General features: G+C 41.5%; 1 long non-coding RNA gene across 1 annotated transcript; it reads left to right on the top strand.

The window, feature by feature from the left end:
- The first annotated feature begins 6,835 nt into the window (after nt 1-6,835).
- LOC121920847 lies at nt 6,836-12,437 on the top strand. The gene is made up of 3 exons (XR_006101776.1): nt 6,836-8,912; nt 9,465-9,593; nt 9,892-12,437. It is a non-coding gene; the product is annotated as an uncharacterized LOC121920847 (long non-coding RNA).
- The last annotated feature ends 9,566 nt before the right edge of the window (nt 12,438-22,003 follow it).

Raw genomic sequence — 22,003 nt, 5'->3', positions numbered from 1 at the left:
GGGGGGAAAAATACTGTTTCCAGTCCCTCCACTGGGCAGATATAACACCAGTTTATACCCAAAGGAAACACATGACTTTTGCCTAAACTATGAGCTGCTTGTCTAGTTCCTTGCAAATTGTATCACCCAGTACAGTAGTAAAGACATAGATAGATATATCCAAGAATGGCCCTGTTATTCAACAGAGTGAGGCAATTGCTTCAGGTGGTTGTGGCAGCCACTTCCTTCTCCTGAGTCCCCTGGGCATCTTCTTCCTTTGCAGGACAAATGTGTGGGTGCCATCTGAACTTACTTGGACCCCAGAGCTAGTTTGACATCTCTCTGGCAGTGGGAGATAATGTCCCATTGCCAGTATTAAGGTAATATCCAACTACAGGTTGAATCTCCCTTATCTGAAATGCTTGGGACCAGAAATGTTTGAGATTTTGGATTTTTAAAAATTTATTTTGGAACACCCATATTTGCATAAGGAGAACACAGTGATAAAGTAGTTTGAGAGTTGGACGATGACTCTGGAGACTAGAGTTCAAATCCCAGCTAAGGCATATAAACCAACTGAGGTGACCTTAGCAAGCCATACTCTCTCAGCTTCCAAGGATGGCAATGGAAAAACTGAAGAAACTTGTCTAGGTTGACACGGCCATGACAGGTTTGCTTTAGGCTTGCCACAAGTTGGAAATGATTGAAGAAACATAACAACAACAACAACAACAACATATTTGAATAATGAGATATGATGGAGATGGGAATAGAAAATTTATCTATGTCATGTATGTTTTATATACATCTTATACAGAAAGCCTGAAAGTAATTTTATAAAACAGTTCTACTAATTTTGTGCATGAAACAAAGTTTGTGTACACTGAACCATCAGAAAGCAAAGGTGTCATTATCTCAGCCATCCATAAAAATGTTGGTTTTTTTTTTTAATATTTCAGATTTTGGCATTCTGGATAAGGGATACTCAGTCTGTTTATTGTGTTAGCCATCCTTGAACCGATCTCAACTCATGGCAACCCTGTGGATGAGATATCTCCAAGACCCTCTGTCTTCCACTACTCTTCCCAGTTTCTGCAGAATCATACCCATGACCTCCTTAATTGAGTCCATCCATCTAACATGTGGCCTTCCTCTCTTCCTAATTCCTTCCACTTTTCCCAACATTAGTGTCTTTTCTAATAAGTCGTGTCTTGTCATGATGTGGCCAAAGTATGACAGTCTCAGTTTAGTCAACTTTGTCTCCAGGGAAGTTTCAGGCTTGCTTTGCTCTAGGACCCACCTATTTGTTCTTTTTGCTATCCATGGTGTCCTTAGCACTCTTCTCAGCACCACATCTCAAATGAATTTATTTTCTTTTTGTCCATTTTCTTAATTGTCCAGCACTCCTATCAATACATGATAATGAGAAATACAATTACTTGTACGATTCTGACTTTCATGCTTAGTTGTATATCTTTGCTCTTTAGGACCTTTTCTAGGTCTTTCATAGCTGCCCTCTCCATTCTTAGTCTTCTTCTGATTTCTTGACTGCAGTCCACATTCTGATCTATGTTTGATCCCAGGTATAGGAAGTCTTTTATTATTTCTATTTCCTCATTGTCTAGAATGAACTTGTGAAGATCCTCTTTGGTCATTATTTTTGTTTTCTTTATGTTCAGCAGTAATCCTGCCATTGCACTTTCTTCCTTGAACTTTGTCAGTTGTTGCTCTAGGTCTCCCATGTTTTCTCCTAATAGTATGGTATCATCTGCATATCTAAGGCCTGGAACAGATGGGCCTTTCGTGATGCCCTCGTCACTTGCTAGGGTTGCCTCGGGGCGGCGTACCCACATGCCCCTCAACCCTAGCATGTGACAAGGGCATAACAATGGCGGTGCCCTATATACATGGACACTGCCATTGTTACATAAGCACCGCATGGCATCTGCATGGCACCATGCCACACTTACATAACAAGTGTGCCTGTGGCACACTGGTTACGCCATTACCATGGCATAAAAAGAACCTGCTGCGGCTTCCCTCTGGCAGAAAAACAGGCACCAGCAGGCTGCCCTTTTTTGGCGGTCTGTACCACGCCTTAGATTCTTGATGTTCCTTTCTCCTATTTTCACTCCTCCTTTTGTGTCTAAGCCTACTCCTCGTATAATATGTTCTGCATACAAGTTGAAAAGATAGGGTAAGAAGATGCAGCAATGTTTGATCCCTTTGCCAAACCATTCTGTTTCTCCATGCCTGTCCTGACAGTGGCCTCCTGTCCTGAGTAAAGATTCCTCATTAGGACTATCAGATGTGTTGGCACTCCCATGCCTTTAAGGGCGTTCCATAGTCTTTCGTGATCTTTGCAATCAAAAGCTTTGCTACAGTCTATAAAACACATGCTGATTTTCTTTTGGAATTCCTTGGTGTGTTTCATTAGCCATTGTATGTTTGCAGTGTGGTCCCTAGTGCTTCTTCCTCTTTTGAACCCCGCTTGGACCTCTGGGATTTCTCCCTCCATGTATGGTTGGATCTATGCTCCAGAATTTTGAGCATGGTTTTGCTTGTGTGGGATTTTTCTTGCTCAACCAGTGCCTTTTGTTCTTATGCATGGAGAGGAAGGGGAATGATCCTGTCTTTTGCCCTAAGTAGCAAAATGTCTTTGGGCCAACTGTCCTTGTTTCCTGCTGTCACAACACTCAACATTTCCTTTTCCTCTACCAGCAGCAGCCAGTCATGTGGAGTGTCACACGTAATTTCTGTGACATATTATGGAAAGGAGAGGAGGAGATAGATGTACAGTAGAGCCTTGCCTTACGTGGGGGATTCGTTCTGGACCCTGCTGCTTAAGGCAAATTCTGCCTATGCTTGAGCCCCATTGAATATAATGGGGCTCGTGCTTGCAGCAGGGTGGGGTGCATGCTCCATGGGCGCACACCATTCATTGCATTGCTGTGCGGCTTCCGCGTAAACAGTTAGCCACGTATGGTGCACCCCCGTATGGAGTGGCTGCACTGTATTACAGTAATGTCATGGTTAATTTCTAGCATTCTCCCTTAGAACATCACTAAGATCGATAACATCCAACTAGGGCCGCATCCGCAAAACAGAAATAATCCAATTTGACACAGCTTTAACTATCATGGCTCATTGCTATAGAATTCTGAGATTTGTAGTTTTGTGACGCATTTAGTCTTCTCTGTCAGAGAGCTCTGGTGCTACAATATACTATAAAAGCCAGGATTCCATACGATGAAACCATGGGGCCATTCAAACTACATTTTAACCCGGTTCTGGATTCGAAATTTGCACGTGAAGTTCATATTGGGCCCGATTCTGTCACAATCCATGTTGAGGCTTGCACAAGGAAATGCCCCTTACCCCGGGGTATCCAGAATCGGGCTAAAATCTGTCTTTTCTCAAAAGACCCGGGTTCTGCAAAATATGAACTTGCCCGCAATCATGATTGGGGCAAATTCAGGGAGGGATTAGGGTCGGAGGATGGGCAGAGGTCAGAGCATTTCCTTCCCTCATCCGAGGAGAGGAGGGGAAGGAAGAGGAGGAGGAGGAGGAGGAGGAGGAGGAAAGAGCCAAAGGACTGGAGGCTGAGGAGGCAAAAGGGGAAATCAGGGTGACTTTTGGGCTGCAAAGGGCTGTAAGAGGGAGGAGGGAGTGGAGAAAGTGATGGAGGAGGAGGAGGAGGAAGGCGCCGTGGGAAGAAGGGAGCCATGGAGGGCATCCTATAATGGAGCAGGAGGAGGAGGATGAAGGAGCCAGGGCAGCTCAGAGGGAGGTGAGGGTTGGAAAGAAGGAGGAGGAGGATTGCCCAGGGAAATAGGGCTGTGGGGCCAAGCTGGGGGATGTAGGGAAATGGATGCAACAGAAGCAGCCTCTTTTGACAATTTATGTGCATGATTTTTTGGGTGCTTGCTTTCCTCTTGCTCCTGGAACTTAAGAGCCATTATTATTATTATTATTATTATTATTATTATTATTAGTGTTATATGCGGATGCTACAGTCAGAATGCCTGCACTGCATTTCCCTTTCATTCCCAATTGATTCCATGGGTCAGTTGGAACTGACAGGTCACTCTCTCTCAGCCTCAGTGGAAGGCAATGGCAAAGCTCCTCTAGCAGGAGGAAAAGGGTCAGGTCAGGTCAAAGGCAGGGCAGGAACGGAGCTCCCATCAGGCACTTCCCCCCCTTGTTCACTTTCCCTTCTGTTTGCTGGCTTCCAGCAAAGGGGAAATGTTGCAAATAGACTTTTTTTTCCTTTGCTAATCAATGCTGTAATTCGAATGTTACATTTGTTGCTCTTGTCAATTAGGCAATTGTCAAAATGATACATGCTTTTGCAAGGAATTCAGGGATAGCCCTGAATTGCTTTTAAAAGCAAAAAAGAATGCAAGGCAATCGCATCCTTTTCTGACATTTCCAAGGTGAGGAATTTATTATTATTATTATTATTATTATTATTATTATTATTATTACATGTGTAAGAGGCATTCTGGGGTGGCAAGGAGTGGGGGATACAGGATGCATTAACTTGCATTTTAGGGTTGAAAATGGGACCAAGGGCAGATCATAACCTGCACTGACCCAAATGCCCACAACACACACACACACACACACACACACACACACACACACAAAAAAAGAGGTTTATTTGACAAAATGTGAGCACTTTGGGGCATTTTGTGCATGGCTCTTTAAAAAAAAGGATGGGGGAGTACACTTCCGATGCCCCTGCAAACGTCACCTATGACGATTGCTTGATTGACAGCAGGCGCCCTCAAGTTAAACCCGATAAGGCATTCGGGTTAAAATGCCCCTCATAAGGTAGTGGGCACTCGCTCACGGAGAGATTCGGGGGAGGGGCATCCGGATCTACCTAGTTCCACCCACGTTAAATGGGCCAGTGGGAATGGGGCCCATGACAGAAATCAGTGTCAAACTGGATTATTTCTGCAGTACAAGATTATTTCTGCAAGGTTCAAAGTGTAAAATGATGGACTTTGCCCAGGACTGGGGACATGACAACCACATGCTACGGCCCTGATCCAGCTTTTTTCTGGCACAAAAAGAAGCGGCAAAATGACCCTCCTTTTTGTGCCAGAAAAAGTACCCTTTCTGCTGCCGCCACAGCTTTTCAACACTCCTGCAGCGTGGGACATCTAAATGCCACACCGTTGGAGCACTGAAAAGCTGCCATCGTGTAAATGGCCAGGAGGCTTCACAACAGCTTGCTGCCAGCTTGGGGCCATGCTACTAGAGAGTTTTTTAAAGGCCATGTTTATGACTAGTTTCTGAGACCAAAGTATTTTGCTACCTGAAGCAGAGCAGCAAACCATCCATGTTATTTTGGTACATAGGCTAGAAAAGGTAGAAAATTCCACAAGCACTTCTCCCTATTCCTGCCAGCAAAAATACAATAATTAGAAAGTACAATAATGAAAATAACTAATGCTTTACCATTCTTTTATGGTGCCCCAAATCTGCTGCCCGAGGCAACCACTACATTCTGCCTAATAGCAGAATCAATTTTGATCATTTCGTTATCATGTTGGTCATGCCCCAGAATAATCATTTTAAAAATAGCCTCAGAAAAACCAGTATGACTCGGTCCCTAACTCTCAGCCCCTTTGATGAAAATTGGCCCCCAATGGATAATCAAAGAAAGCAGCTTTGATTCAAATGACTGATTAAAGCTTGCTTTCCTAATAAATAGATATGAATTAAGCCATGTGATGCTGTAGCCTGAACACACACATACATCCTTCTGAGATGGATGGCAAGACAACCTCCTCCCCCTTTCCCCAGCTAGCTACCACAAAAAGCCAAGGAATGAACCAAAAAGCATTCAACAAGGTGAACCACTTCACAGGCCAGCTGCCTTGGACTTTGGGGGGAAATCTCCCCCCTCCTGCAAGTGTACTGCCACCCACAACAGCCATTCAGGCAAGTGTGGTTAGTGGCAGAGCCTATCCCATCAAACACACCAAATGGTCCGATTAAGGGAAGACCTCCCAGAAAGTCATCATGAAACCATCATCCACACAAACTGGGCAAGCAGCCTTGAGCTTCCCTCTTCCTCCTCCTCCTCCATTCTACTGTTTGTCTCTTTTGTTAAAAGAAAACTGAAGGGTGAACTATAGAGGAAGAGGGGTGTGAGAAAAGCAACAGCTCATGGTTGTAAATCCAAGACATTTGCACACTTGGCCTTTTAATTTAACCTATGCTGACCAGATGCAGATTCATTCATTATTAGCAGACCCAAAAGAATCATTTATGGGCAGGCACCGTCTTTGCTAAGGGCTGTGTGTGAAAAGTTCTAAAGAATAGACTTGCCATCCAGAGCATAAGGAGCACACAAGTGAGAAAGGACTGGCAGACAAATTACACATAGATTCTTAAAACATTGCAGTTTTTGCTATTTACTGCTTTTCATTACTTTGCACACAAAGGAGATCGGGAGTTTATCCTGTGAATATCCCAGATAACACATGACATCCCACAAAACCCGCCATTAAAGTGGTCACAAAGAACCATTAACGCACATCTTTTAACTTTCAGGATTTCAATGACAGTGCATTTCTGATATGACTTTATAATCATTCGTGCAATTACTCGCCATTTTTGCTTTATTTGTGGGATGTTTTAAATGTGCTTTAATCTCTCTTTAATGCTGAAATTAGCCCCAGTGCAATAAACTCCAAATATATAGTTGTGTTAGTGGGTAGAATCAGTATGTAGAGAGATCTTGTAGCACCTTTGAGACTCACTGAAAGAAAGAAGTTGGCAGCTATGAAAGCTCATGCTGTCAATGTTTTTCTGTCAGTGAGTCTCAAAGGTGCTACAAGATCTCTCTACATGCTATATCATGCACTGTTATTCTGAAATGAGCAATGCCAAAGGCATGCTCTAAATTCTTTGGTTGTTTGTTGTTGTGTGCCTTCAAGCCATTTCTGACTGACCCTAAGGTGGCCCTATCATAGAGTTTTCTTGGCAGAATTTGTACAGAGGGAGATTTCCCTTGCCTTTGAGGCTGAGAGAGTGTGACTTGCCCAAGGTCACCCAATAGGTTTCAATGGCTGAGTGTCCTAGTCCAACATTCAAACCACTATGCTATGCTTATTTTTAGGGGACCTACCGTAAATATCCTAAGAGAGCCAGCATGGCATAGTGGTTTGAATATTGCACTACGACCCTGGAAACCAGGGTTTGATTCCTTTAGCCATAAAACCCACCAGGCGACCTTGGTTAATTCACATCCCAGAAACAGGTTTAAAACTAGACCATGGAAACAGTTGGGTTTTTGTTTGCTTGTTTGGTTGGTTTTTTGGTCTACAGCTAATAATACAGCAGTAATTCCCAATCTAATCCTCAGCCATTTTAGCCAATGGTCTGGGATTCTGGGAGCTGAAATCCAAAACAGCTGGAGGACCATACTTTGGGAATCACTGTAATAGAGTATTGCTGGTGGGGGATTTTGGGAGTTGGAGTACATATAGGGAACACTGCCATGCTCTTGTTAAAACTGCACTCCGGAAGTGATAAATAGCATTGAGATCTTGACTATTTAACAAAAAGTCAGAACAGTACTATGTGTGTTTGCGCATGCGCACGCATATGTGTGTGTGCATACATGTGTGCCTTCTTTTCGCCTGTTGATTTATGGCAATCCCATTAATTTTACATTAATTTTTCTTAGGCAAGGAGTACTCAGAGGTGGCTTTGTCAGTTCCTTCCTCTGAAATATAGCCCACAGCACCTGGTATTCATTGGTGGTGTCCCATCCAAGTACTAACAGGGGTGATTCTACTTAGCTTCCAAGATCAGATGGGATTTGGTGCCCCAATGGTATTTAGGCTACTAAATTATAATTAATTAGAAAAATCCTTTCTGTCAACAAAGGATTGACTGGGATAATAAATTCTTCTCACATTACACATGTTAATTGGTTTGGAGTCTAGAAGCCAAAACCCAATTGCTAGTCCCAGCTGAAATAAACTTATGGAATCAATGAGAATTTACTATGTTTACACTGGTCTAAAGTATGTTGATTTGGCGAGTCTAATCTAGTTAGAGGCTTGCAGTTGAATTTAGGTCACTTTTTTTTTATAATCAACAACAATTTGGTGGATGCCCAATGTTAATAATATTATTGTCACTGCCAGGGGTGTAGTTTCTCAACTATTTCATCCTGATGTGTAAGGATGAATAATTTTCACTCTGGGGTCAGTAAAAATGAATATTCCACCACAATATTCTCCTCATATTTGACTATCCAAACTGTTGCACAGGAATTATTATTCCAGGAGGGGGGTATGTACAAAAAAAGTCCTCATGTTCTATGCAGAAAAGTGGGTTTCTTACACAGGAAACAGTGTTTTTCTGTGTAGAAAACCCCTTTTCTGTGCATGTTTTTGTACAAAAAAACCCCCACATGTTTTTCTCAGCAGACTAATTCCTGTGCACCACTTGGGGGCATTGAATACTAGGAGAAAACTGTGCAACGTTCTTTCCTATTCTATTCTTCCTGTTTTTCAACTTGGAAATGGAATGGATAATCTTGAATATTTTTTCCATCCCTACTGTCAGCCCCTTTTACATGTAATTTCTTTGACCTCACTGTCTATAAGCTCAGCCCCAACCTTTGCACTTTATATATGCCTGTAATTCTGGATAACATTTTTTTTCCTGTCCAGAAGATCCATGAAACCTCAGTACAATAAATCTGTAAAACTCAAGGGCTTCACATGACTCTGTGGTTTCTAATTTATGTATCACTTTCCTCTAACAGATATGCTCAAAACAGCTCACTGGGGACCAAACACATATGTGCACACATGTGTATGCACAAACACATGCTCTTCACTCTCCTTAAAACATGTAGGATCACCCATTGTCATTATGATGGCACCTCAGCTAGCATGGTAAGTACCATCTAGAAATTTAAGATCTACAGGCAAAGGTTATTGGTGCATATGGCTCTATCTAGGCTGTGAACCTTTCAGAATCTGGCTCCTCATTTGTGCAACAGTCTTCCTTTGCATCTCTGGCTGGAGGAGGATCTTACCTGCTTTCATAAATGCTATCACCTTCCTCTTTGATTCACTAGATTGAGTTGCCTAAAGTGGCCAGGATGGGTAGTGACTGATAAGGAGTTTGATCTTAGTATGTTAGTATATTATTTTAATTTTTCAGCATTTTATAGTGTCGTATTTTATCATCCATTTTTGATTATATATGTCTGATGTTCCACCTTTTGGTGGAAAGGGTGTCATAAATAATATTATTACAGTCAGCCCTCCATATCTATGGATTTTTTATCCACAGATACAAGCGTCCACAGATTGAAAATGCTCCGAAAAATATAAATTCCAAAAAGCAAAATTTATTTTTGTTATTTTATATAAGGGACACCATTTTACTATTCCATTGACTTTTAATAGGACTTGAGCGTCTATGTATTTTGATATCCACAGGGGGTCCTGAAACCAAACCCCAGCAGATACCAAGGGCTCACTGCATCATCATCATCATCATCATCATCATCATCATCATCATCATCCCCGACATTTTGTTGGCTGACATCACTTGCTTCTACTGAGAAGGTTATGTCAATATATAACATCAGGATGCCATGATGACCTAGTGGAGAAAGAAGAAAAGAACTGGACACAAGGATATCATCCTTGGCAGCCGTGCATTTCCTTGGAGAATCCTGTTACTAGGAATCTCCTCACAAGGACTGTGTAACCATTTGCATGTGTCTCCCTGCTGCCTAGCCAGTGTTGCCTTTGCTTCCACCCCACTCCATCCCCCTTCCTCTCCCCCTTCTGTGTTTGTACTGGCAGAAAGAGATGCTGATGAACTGAAGGCCTCTCTCTCTCTCTTTTTTTAATCTTCCAGAAACCAAAAAAGCCCCAAACTGAAACTCCCAGAGATCAAAGGGCTGGCTGGAACCCAAGGCGCTGTGAAGAGCTGGCCTGCGGCAAGCTACGTTTGGCATGGCTCAGCCCCTATGGAGCCACCCACCACCACAAGCTTGACTTTGGAGGAGGCCTTTGAAACCCCAGCCAAGGATGGGGAGGGGAAGGGCAAATCACAGTGGCATCTCTGGACACACAGCACCCCACTTACTAAATGCCTGGTGGCAGCAGTGCCTGTCATGCCTCATCAACTTCTTACGTCCATAATTTATATTCTCATCTAATGGGTCACAAGTACTTTGGACCAATCTCCTGAGGGTTGACCCTGCTGTTAAGCAGAGTGAGGCAACTGCATCTGGCAGTGGATTGTTGGGGGAACCAGCATTGGCAGCCTCCTGGATATTCCTCCTGAACTCCCCATCTCTTCCTCTGTTTTGGAGTACAGAGCTGTGTGTGCCACACAATCTGCTTGAAGCTCCTGAAATAAGTTACTGTCTTAGGTGCAGACCTGAGATTTCCATAGCTTCCAACTGTTCTGATTTGGAAGAGACAGTCCTAAATGATCCTCTGCCCCCCCCCCCCCCTTTTCAGCTGCTTTTAAAATGTCCATCTGTCTCTCTCCTCCTCCCACTTTCCCCCTTTGTCATCATCTCACTTCAGTTGTGGCAAATTGAGTTTAATGTTCAAAAGTAGTTTGACTCAATAGACTCAACAGGAGGGAGGGGAAAGAAGGGGATTGGATCTTGTTCTTCCCAACAGGCTCAGGCAAAAGTAAACTGTTGCAGCCTCTCCTAATTTGAGTGCTGTTCCTCATTCATAAATTTTGACATTGTAAACATACTGATGCTCCTTGGTCACACGTTTAATGGATTTCATCCATAAAATGCTGGAGGGAATGGATTTAGGGGCCAAAACTTTAGGCCTGCTAATGTCATCTGTTGGTGTCATGGGAGTGGGCCATGGTGATATCCTCAAGCAGGATACATTAAGCATCAACCACAGATCCTCACGGCATATCATTCAAACAATAACCAAGAGAAAACATTCATCTGTTTGAAAATTAAAATTTGCAAGTTCTGTGTTGAACATGGAAGAACCCTCACTTTCCCCTGCTTTGTTGTTAACAGATGGGGATTGTAGCTCAGCCAAAAACAGTGAGGGAGATAAAAAATTTCAAGACCATGTTCTCACGCTGAGATTCCTCCTCCTTGCCCTGGGGGACCAGGAAATTGTGAAGAAAACCTGGAAAATATATTTTTTTTCCAAACTCTGGGTGATCGGCATTGAAAAGAGCATAAAATAACAGGGATTATGAATTGCAGATCAGGAAAGTGATGAGATACAAGTAATGTAACCACTTGTCACTAGTTTTGTTCTACCTTTTTTCTCTTTTCTTTTCTTTTCTTTTCATTTCATTTTTTTTTTTGGCAAGGGCACATTTGAAAATCAATGTAATGAATAAGAATAGAGCTACTTAATTGGTGCAATGAATAACATTTCCTAGTTATTTGCAAATGTTATATTTAAAGCCCATTCTTACAGATCCTTAACAGGAAGTTACTGTGTTTTTATACCATGGAAAAATAATGAGTAGTGCAAAAAGGAACACAACAATCTACTTTTTCAACACCGAAATGTACAACAGTGACTTACTGTTCAAACACATAAGGAGAACTGGGGACAAACTATTTTTTAAAAGGAAATTTCCAATTTCTGATAAGCTGGCAGATGCATTGGAAGCAGGAAATGTGTGACCTGGCAAATGTTTTTGGAGGTCTGGCATGCAGAGAAGAGGCCATGGCCAGCTAGTGACTGTGTGGGCAGATGTGGTAGAAAGGGAGGATTTTGGCAGACAAGATGCAGAAGAGTGGTGCACTGAGGCTGGGTGACAACGGTATTTTTGGAAGCTAGTCACTGTTTCTATCATTGCAGCAGGGATGTAAAAATTTCTCTGTCTCAACAATTTGGCATTTTCCTGAATCTTGCTTTTATTACTCCCCCCCCATTCCCCCCTGCTTCTTGTTTCATATTAGGCTGAGATTTCATTTTTATTCTTACATCGAAATTAATGCCTACTTTGGTTTGTTTTTTTCCCATTGACCATAAAGCACAATTGTGTGCATTAAAAATAATGAACAGTACAAGTTGAGCAAATTTATTTGGACAAGGTTCAGAAAGGAAAAGTGTATGGTGTAGTTTTTTATTCTGCTTCTTCATTTGTTTGTGTGTGGAGGGTGGGCCACAAATCTCTTTGAGAATCTGATGAAAGCTATAAGAAAATACAGTTTTCAATCTAAAAGGTAGTGAATCTAAGGGAAAAAATAAGTCTACTAGAAAGCTGGAGAAATGCTAGAGAAAAGACAAATTTTTTTTACCTTATCTCAAAATTTGAAAGAAAACTTTTGGAAAATGGAGAACCGGTGGTACCTCACCCCGAACAGACTGGCCTTGATCGATAAAAAGAAATCAAATTCTTGTTGGAAATGCCAAGAAGCAAGAGGCACCTGGTTCCACGTGTGGTGGCGATGTCCCAAACTTAAAATATTTTGGAAACAAATTCATATAATGATTGAAGATATATTAAAGATAAAATTTGAACTTCGACCCGAAATTTACCTCCTGAATATGCTTAATAAAACTTCACAAGAAATACAGAAAAAATTTGGAAGAATACTTCTATACATGATCACAACTGCTAGAATAATGTTAGCTCAGTTCTGGAAGGACAATACTATGCCGGATCTGGACTTGTGGCTCCAGAAACTAATAGAATCAATGGAGATGGATAAGCTTTCCGCCTATATAAAACAGAAAAACGTGGATAAAGTAGAAGAAGACTGGGAACCCGTTATACAATTTTGCAAATCTAAATGGTTTAACGAGGGGGTTTAGATACAAACTCAAAGGTATATAGATGTCGAGGTATGAAAGTAAGGAATAGAGATGACTTAATATCTGCCATTTGTTGAAATTTAATGTCAATGTGTCTATAGAACATGAAATCTGTTATACAACAATTTATTTAAGTGTAATGATTCGGAGGTACGGATATAAAATTGGAAATAATATTTTTCGAATCCGACTACTAAAATAAAAGTTAGCATGAAAAGGGAATGAAAGAAGAAGGAAGATAGAATTGAGAACATTATACGGAGAGTGTATATATGATATATATGTAACTCTGTAGAATCATGTGCATAGCTGTTTTTTTATGCATGTTAAATGGAAAAAAAATAAGTCTACTTCACAACACGTAGGCCCCATGCAGACTGGCCAAAATAAAGCTGCTTCGGGTCACTTTGGAAATATGCTATTTAAATGATGCGTGCATCCTAAGAGTCCGGAAGCCATGCCAAAGCCATGATTCAGTCCTAAGGACTGGAGCGCAGTTTTGGCACAGCTTCTGGACTCTTAGGATGCACGCATCATTTAAACAGCATACCTCCAAAGTGACCCAAAGCAGCTTTATTTTGGCCAGTCTGTATGGAGCCATATATACACTAAAGACCACCCATAGCCCTTTGGTTTGGAAGATCTATGGATCACTGGTTTACAATGTCTCTATTAAGCATAATAGCCTAACCCCTGTTTTTAATCCCACCTAGAGTAGACCTATTGAGTCAATGAAAATAATTCACTACTCTTTTATTGATTCTATGAGTCTAATTAGGAGTAACACTTAAGGCCAGTAGGGTTTGTGTGAGCAATTTTGAATGTGACCTCTGGGTACCTGTTACAAGAGGTTTGCTCTTCTTCCTCCAGTCTAGTCTACTTTATTATCCTTTGTCTCGACCACTGTGCTTCAGGTTTTTCTTGTCTTTTCATGTTGGCCACTAAAACAGTGATACACTGAGTGTTCTTACCTGTAACTGGACTTACCTGTACTTTTTAAAGGGTTGGGATGGAGCCACATTTGAAAAAGTAACACAGTGAGGAAGAATGGTGTTACTTCATTGGCACAATGAATAACAATGAATAACAGTTTCTAGTTACCATACTTCAAAATGTTATTTTTAAAAGGCATTCTTAGAGGGATTTACCAGAAATTTTCAAAGTCTTATGCTATTCTCATATCAGTCTAAAAAGGTTTATTTTTCCTCTCCAGAAAAGTAACAGAAAAGCAATGCATAGCTCAACCAGCAACATAATAAATCGATTTTTCAAGACTGAAACAGGGAATGTTAGAGGTTACTTTTCAATCTTATTTTCATGGGTCCAAGGTTCATGGAGGAACAGAACGTAGAACAAACTCATGTGCTGTGTTCCTCTGTATTCTTCTATACAGTGGTTTTGAAGGGTAACAGAGGGACAATACTTACACCCACACACCTGCAGTTTTGTTCCCCCTTTCCGCCTCCCCAGATAGCCACTTATGGGTCCATCTTGTTAATACTGTCTTAGGTAGCAGTGGTAGCCCAAACATCAGGCAAGCTTGGCAGCAGGATTGCCACTCAAAGCTTACAAGAAAAATCAAAACTGCTATTTCAAAACACTCTTCCTCCTATACTGCCAGATTACCATACAGGTTATTGCAGTGGTTCTCAAATGGTGGAGCAGGACCCCTGGGTTGTGTATGATAGTTCCCCAAGGGCGCAAGAGAATTCATCCTGCAAAAATAATACAGCAAGTGTGAAAAAGAAGGGCTAAGCATCTTCCCCCATTAGCCTTCCCCCTATCTGACAAATAGCAAAAATTAGCTTTCCTCTTTTTTATGTATTTCCTTCTCAGGTTCTCCATAAATTTTGTCCTTAGTACAGCAGAGGCAAACCCCTTAGTGATCATGAGACAGTTTCTAGAGAGCTCAAGAGCGCAGTGTTAAGGTGGAGGGCGTGTGTGGCACAAGAGGACTCTTGCCATGCTAGACTCTGAACAGAAGGCACTGCCCCCCAGCAGCTGGTGTGGTGGCCTCCAAAGGGTCTGGTGTGGCTGCTGGGCAAGCAAGAAAGGGAGGCGATACCCTTTCTTGTTTACCCAGCAGCCGTGCCAGGCCCACTGGGTGTATTGCCCCACCACTCTGTGGTGTCACCCAGTTCATTCCAAGAATAGGAAACTGATGTTCGTCACTCGGAGGTGTTCCCAACTTGGTCTCTGTGGCACTTGCCACAAATATTGAGGCCTTCCTCAGATGTTTTTGACCTAAACTCCCATCAGTCCTAGGGGTTGTTCCCACTACAATTTGCACCAAATTATGATGCAGGGTATATGACCTTCGATGTCACTTGAAACTGCTTCCGATCCTCTGTAGTCACCGGAGGTAAAGGACCCAGCTCGAGCCTTCTGAAGAGGTTCGGGGTGGGGGGCGATCAGTTGTAGGGCTGCTCCACCTTCCCCAGCTCCAACTAATAGGGACAAGAAGCGTTCTGGAAAAAAAAAGATTCCACAAAAAGTCCCTTTTCATAGTGAGAACGAGGGACCTTTTGGAATCACTTCACATAGCAGAGTGGAGCTGGATCAGAAAGCGGGTTATTCCCCCAGTGGTAATGACCCCCTAGAAAAACATGGCCAATGGTTGGAGATTATGGGGAGGTGTTGTTTGAAACATTTGGGAAAGTCATCAGGTTGGAAAAAGCTAACCTAGAACATAGGGAACGGTTGTTTGGAATCACCATAAAAGGGACAGTAACAACTACCCTGCAAGATCAACCAAAGGTCAGTCTTGTGTAGTACTCTTGTTTCCGATCGAAATGGCCATCACCACATCCTGTGGTAACAATGAGTCCCAGATTCTAATTATACATTAGTGAGAAATGGAAAGGTGAGAGTCCATTCCAGTGGTGCATGTAGGCAGGAGCAGATTTAACGGCTGCGTTTCTAAAAGGGATGAAACCACTGTCTTCCTAAGCAAATACACACAATATTTCTCCGTAGACATTGTACTAATCTTCACTGAACCTTTTATGGAACTGGATTCTGAATGCATTTCTTCCAGAAATGTAACCTTGTGCCTTTCTGATGTACATTTTTTATTATTTTTTTCCCTGTGCCTTTCTGATGTATTGGAACAAAAGTATGGACAGGATCTCCGGGCTGTGGCCTGAAAACCACATTTTATGAGAAAAGACCAGCCAAACTGGATTATGTGTGTCCCAAATAAAATGTTTGTTTATTATTTACCATATTTATAGCAGGCAGTGTAAAGCCTGAAAATAGCCTTTATTTATTTTATTTATTTTTAGATGGAAAAGCATCAGTAGCAACAGGTGAAAAATATGCATACTGTTGCAAAGGCTTTTTAAACAAGGAAGAATAACTATAAGAAATACTTCTACTACCGAGGCACTATTGTTTTTTTTAAACTCCATTAAAATGGTCACAGAAGGCAGATGACTGATGGGACTAAAAAGAGGTCAATAGATTTTGGGTTTTTTATTTAAAGAGGCTGGCGCATAGAGGGGAAACAATGGTAAAATCCAGGAGCTACACTGAGGATAACATTAAGAGAAAATTTCCTCTTAGATGTCAGTTGACCCTTGGTTGGTTTATTTATTAGGAGAAATTATATGCCACACTTTTTATTTATATTTATTTAAAATATTTCTGTATCTCCTCCCAGTTCATAAGGTTTCCTGAGGTGATGAACAAATAAAAGCAATTAAAGGAGTGCAAAGATGAAATGTGTTAAAACACGTTACAATAATCTTTAAAAAGTCTAAAAACAATCCTAAAAACCATTTTTAAAAAGTTTACACAGAGCAATTTTAAACATTAAATATATTGTCAACTCAGTAGAACTTGCACTCACCATCTTGAAAGAGGAGTCTCAAACGTGCTTGCGAACACACCTGGAAGCTTTTCTGGTCACATGGCTACATGTGAGGGTACATCTAAACTGTACAAATAACGTGGTTTGGGGCCACTTTAACTGCCATGGATCCATGCTACAGAACTCTGGGATGTATAGTTTTGTGAAGCATGAGCATTCTTTTGGCAGAGAAGGCTAAAGACCTAGTAAGACAACAAATCCCAGGATTCCAAAGGATAGGACTACAGCACTTAAAGTGGTGCCAAACAGCATTATTTCTACAGTGTAGATGCACCCTGAGTGAATGGCAAAAGTTCTAGAGACCATGCAAAGGGTAGAGGCATGGAGGGAAACCCTTAGTATTTAAAGCCCCATTGATCTAATAGCAAATGAGTGAAGAAGGTTAAAGGACTGCTTGGTGGGGAAACACTTTCCATCATTCAGTATGGCCAGGAGAGGGAGTATGGTATTGCAGCCTTAGCCAAAAAGTGGAGTATGGTATAGCAGCCTTTATCTTACTTTATAAAGATGCTGGAATGGCTGGCATTCTGTAACAAAGCTTAGATGAGAAGAGGTAAAGTGTGTGAGGGGTGATTTTAGAGAAACATCAGACATTGATAAACAGTTTCATTCATTCATTCATTCATTGATGGTCATCGGCCAAATATAAAAATAAAATATATAAAATACACAAAAGTAAAATAAGAAGACTAGAAGTGGAAAGGGCTGCTATGAAAGAATTAGACAAGATCCTAAAATGCAAAGATATACAACTGGGCACTAAAGTTAGGATCATCGAAGCCACTGTGTTTCCCATCATCATGTGTGGATGTGAGATTCGGACAGTGAAGAAATTCAAATAAGAAGCAAATCTACTCATTTTAGATGTGATGCTAGATAAGAGTGATCAGAATATTGTAGACAGCCAAAAAGTCAAGCAAATGGGTCCTTGAACAGACCAAGTGTATGCTCTCCCTAGAAGCCAAGATGACCAAACCCAAGGTTTGATAAGATGGAGCTACAGCAGCCATGCTCAGATTTTAACCCTTGGGATGCCTTTACATTTACATGCAAATGTCATGCTCCCCCACTTGATATAGTATATGAATAAAAATATTTTGTCTATTTAGTGTGCATTTTTTCATTCGCATATTCATAGTTCAACATTTTTAAAGGAAATAACATTGTTCAAATTAGAAGAGCTGTATTAGGTACATTCATAAAATGTGAACATCTAAAGATGAATATTTAAGTAATAAATATTTAACTCAACCCATGTGTAAATTTTACACATTAAAAAGTTTGGGATCAGAGGCCCCCCCCCCCCCCATTTAAGAACCACTAAGCTACAGCACTTAAAGTGGTGTCAAACACTGCATCATTTTTGCAGTGTAGATACCTGCTGGGTAACCTTGGGCAAGTCACATTCTCTCAGCCTTAGAAGAAGGCAATGTCAAACCACCTCTGAACAATCCATGCCAAGAATGACTTGAAATTTCCTTGAGAGATGGCCTGTGGCAGAGAAGACTTGGGAAAGGCATGTGCCAGGGATGCTTTAGCTATAGTAGGATATCCTGCCTTAAGGGAATGAAGGGTGGTTGTTGGAGTAGGCCCTTAAAGGACAGAAGGCACTGATTTCCTTGCAGCTCAAGGCTGCTGCAAAGGCGGCGGCTGCACGTGGCCATGTGTGTTTGCATAAGGCAAAGGGAGAACAGATGTGCTTCCAGCTGTGCGGGGCTACTGTACATTGTCGGTGTGTGGTCCACTGAAGAGAGAGGCCAAGCGCTCTGTGTGAGAGCTTTGAAGGCGGTGGCTGCTGGAATAGATGTACCTCTGGAGGCTTCACTCTACTTGAGAGAGAGAGAGAGAGATTTGGGCTGCATCCACACTGCAGAAATAATCAGGTTTGACACTACTTTAACTGCCATGGCTCAGTGCTATAGAATTCTGGGGGTTGTAGTTTTGTGAGCTATTTAATCTTCTTTGTCAGAGCATTCTGGTGCCACAACTGCAAATCCCAGAATCCCACAGCACTGAACCATGGCAGTTAATGTGGTGTCAAACCAGATTATTTCTGCAGTGTGGATGTAGCCCAGATCTCCCCTCTCCTTTGGCCGTACAGCTAAAGAGAGAGAAAAATGAGAGTGAGAGAAAGCGATCTGGGTTGCATCCGCACTGCAGAAATAATCCAGTTTGACATCACTTTAACTGCCATGGCTCAATGCTATGGAATTCTGCGAACTGTAGTCTTTTCTGGCACCACAGCTTTCTGACAGAGAAAATTAAATGTCTCACAAATTCTGTAGCATTGAAGTTAAAGTAAAACTGGATTATTTCAGATTTGCAGGGGATGTATCTCCCCCATAACCTTTTTAGAGAAAGTGTTTATAGGACTTTTGATTAAAACACCCACACAGGGACTTTAGAACCAGGGTATGGTTTGTCTGTTGTTGTTTTTTAAAAAATGTTTTGCAGTTTCCCTATCTCTTGGACCTTTGCTGTCTTGTTGTACACCAGTCTCTTCTCTTCTCTCTCTGCCCTTTCACACTACAAATTTATAGTGCTATGATGCCACTTTAAATGCCATGGCTGTATTCCTATGGATTCCTGGCAATGGCAGTTGAGGGAGATCCCTTTAGCTGGTTTGCAAACCAGCCAGGGCCCTCTTCCGGTTGTTGTTGTGTGTCTTCAAGTCATTTCTGACATTTGGCAACCCTAAGGCAACCCTATCATGAGGGGGGAGGGTTCCTTGGTGAGGTTTGTTCATAGTGGGTTTGCCACTGCCTTCTTCTGAGGCTGAGAGAGTGCGACTTGCTGAAGGTCACCCAGTGGGCTTCCATGGCCAAGTGGGGATTTGAAATCTGGTTTCCAGACTCCTAGACCAACCCTCAAACCTTGCCACTTATAAAAGATAGGAGGAAGGTATGTTTTGTGGCAGTATGTTTTGATTTTAGTAAGGCCTTTGACAAGGTTTCCCATGACATTCTTGCAAACAAGCTTGTAAAATGTGGGTTAGACAAGGTAACTGTTACATAGATTTGTAATGGTTGACTGGCTGAACCCAAAGGGTGCTCAACAATGGCTCCTTTTCATCCTGGAGAGAAGTGATGACCAGTGGGGTCCCACAGGGCTCTGTCCTGGGCCCAGTGCTATTCAACATCTTTATCAATGACTTGGATGACAGTATTAGCGGAATACTTATCAAATTTGCAGATGACATCAAACTAGGAGGAACAGCTAATACCCCAGAGGACAGGATCAAAATTCAAAACGACCTGAATAGGCTAGAAAGCTGGGCCAAAGCTAACAAAATGAATTTCAACACGGAGAAATGTAAGGTACTTCACTTAGGGCGGAAAACTGAAATGCACAGATATAGGATAGGTGACACCTCTCTGAAGAAGACAACATGTGAAAGGGATCTAGGAGTCCAAGTAGACCACAAGTTGAACATGAGTCAACAGTGTGATGCGGCAGCTAAAAAGGCCAATGCAATTTTAGGCTGCATCAATAGAAGTATAGTGTCTAGATCAAGGGAAGTCATATTGCCACTCTATTCTGCTCTGGTCAGTCCCCACCTGGAATATTGTGTCCAGTTCTGGGCACCATAAGAAGAGTGACTAAAATGGTGAAGGGTCTTGAAACCATGTCCTATGATGAACGACTTAGGGAGCTGGGGATGTTTAGCTTGGAGAAAAGAAGGTTGAGAGGTGATATGATGGCCCTGTTTAAATATTTGAAGGGATGTCATATTGAGGAGGGAGCTAACTTGTTTTCTGCTGCTCCAGAGAACAGGACCCAGAGCAATGGATGCAAGCTACAGGAAAAGAGATTCCACCTCAACATTAGGAGGAACTTCCTGACAGTAAGAGCTGTTCGATAGTGGAACACACTCCCTTGGAGTGGAGTCTCCTTCCTTGGAGGTCTTTAAAGAGAGGCTAGATGGCCATCTGTTGGGGATGCTTTGATTTGGATTTCCTGCATGGCAGAGGGTTGGAGTGGGTGGCCCTTGTGGTCTCTTCCAACTCTATGATTCTATGGCATGATCTTTCATAGATTTCACAGATTAAGTACAGTTAGCCCTCTATACCCACAGATTTTTCATCCACTGATTCACCCATCCACGGCTTGAAAATATTTCAAAAAAGAGCATTCAAAAAGTAAACCATGATTTTGTCATTTTATATAAGGGACTCCATTTTACTATGTCATTATACAGTATATAATGGTACTTGAGCATCCAATGATTTTGGAACCAAATCCCAGAGGATAGCAAAGGTCCACTTTATTATTTTTTTAAAAAAATAACTTTCATTAAGTCTAATCACAACCAGAAACAAATTTTATGCATATATCTAAAAGAAGTATAAAGCTGGGGGGGGGGCGGGGCGGGGAGGACAGTAATGTATGCTTGCTTTTGTTTAGTAGTTTCGCTAGGTTTGTTTTGTTATTGTTCTAGGTTTATCCCCCTCCCCGCAACTAATATATACCACTATTATTTTACTTCCTTATGTATGAAACTATATTTATGCCTCTCTGACATACGAACATGGTTTATTTTACAAAACCCAAGGCTGATTCATATCCCCAATGAGACTGCAAGTATGTGATAAACAGTTCTCGGTCTTTCTTAAAATTATTCAAAGATTTCTCTTTAATCAGTGTTGTCAGTTTGTCCATTTCAGCAAATTCAATTGTCTTTGTCAGCCAATCTCCAAGTGTTGGGGTATCCATGTCCTTCCATATCTGAGCAAATATTATTCTTCCTTCTGTGATCATATATTGTAAACTTTTCCATATTTTTTCTTAATTAGATCAGTCATCATTCCAAGTTCCCGGTTTCGACTGTATCTTGATTTTAAAATGAATTATTTTACAGTATACTGTATTATTTTACCTTTCTCATTTCCCTATAAATCTGTCCATCCCATTACCTCTTCTTTCCCTGGCTGTTTTTCCCCTTCCTTCCCTCTTCTTCCCTGCTCAGCCAGAGGCTGTAATACTGATACAGTATTAAGTAAAGTGGTGTCAATACATTGGAAGGCCAATAAATCAAGGGGACCTTAAAGTAAAGAAGTAGTTAAGCTTCAGTCCTATACATCACCAGCATGAGTCCCATCTCTATTACTTGTACAATTAGGTGGAAATAAATCCCATGGACAGCAACTGAATTCAATGGGAATTACTTCTGAGAAGTCAGGGACAAGTGCTGACAAAATTTACACACAGAATTTTGTAGCATCTAACAGTGCCTGGAAAGTGCTCCCAATTTTTTTTTAGCCCTGGGGGGGGGGGGCACATTTATGCAATACTTAGCAAGAGATATATTGTCTAATATAATAGATTTTTA

This window comes from Sceloporus undulatus, chromosome 2 (assembly GCF_019175285.1).
Source record: "Sceloporus undulatus isolate JIND9_A2432 ecotype Alabama chromosome 2, SceUnd_v1.1, whole genome shotgun sequence".
Taxonomy (NCBI): Eukaryota; Metazoa; Chordata; class Lepidosauria; order Squamata; family Phrynosomatidae; genus Sceloporus; species Sceloporus undulatus.
Note: the sequence above shows the minus strand (reverse complement) of the source record. Positions and strands in the feature narration are given on the sequence as shown.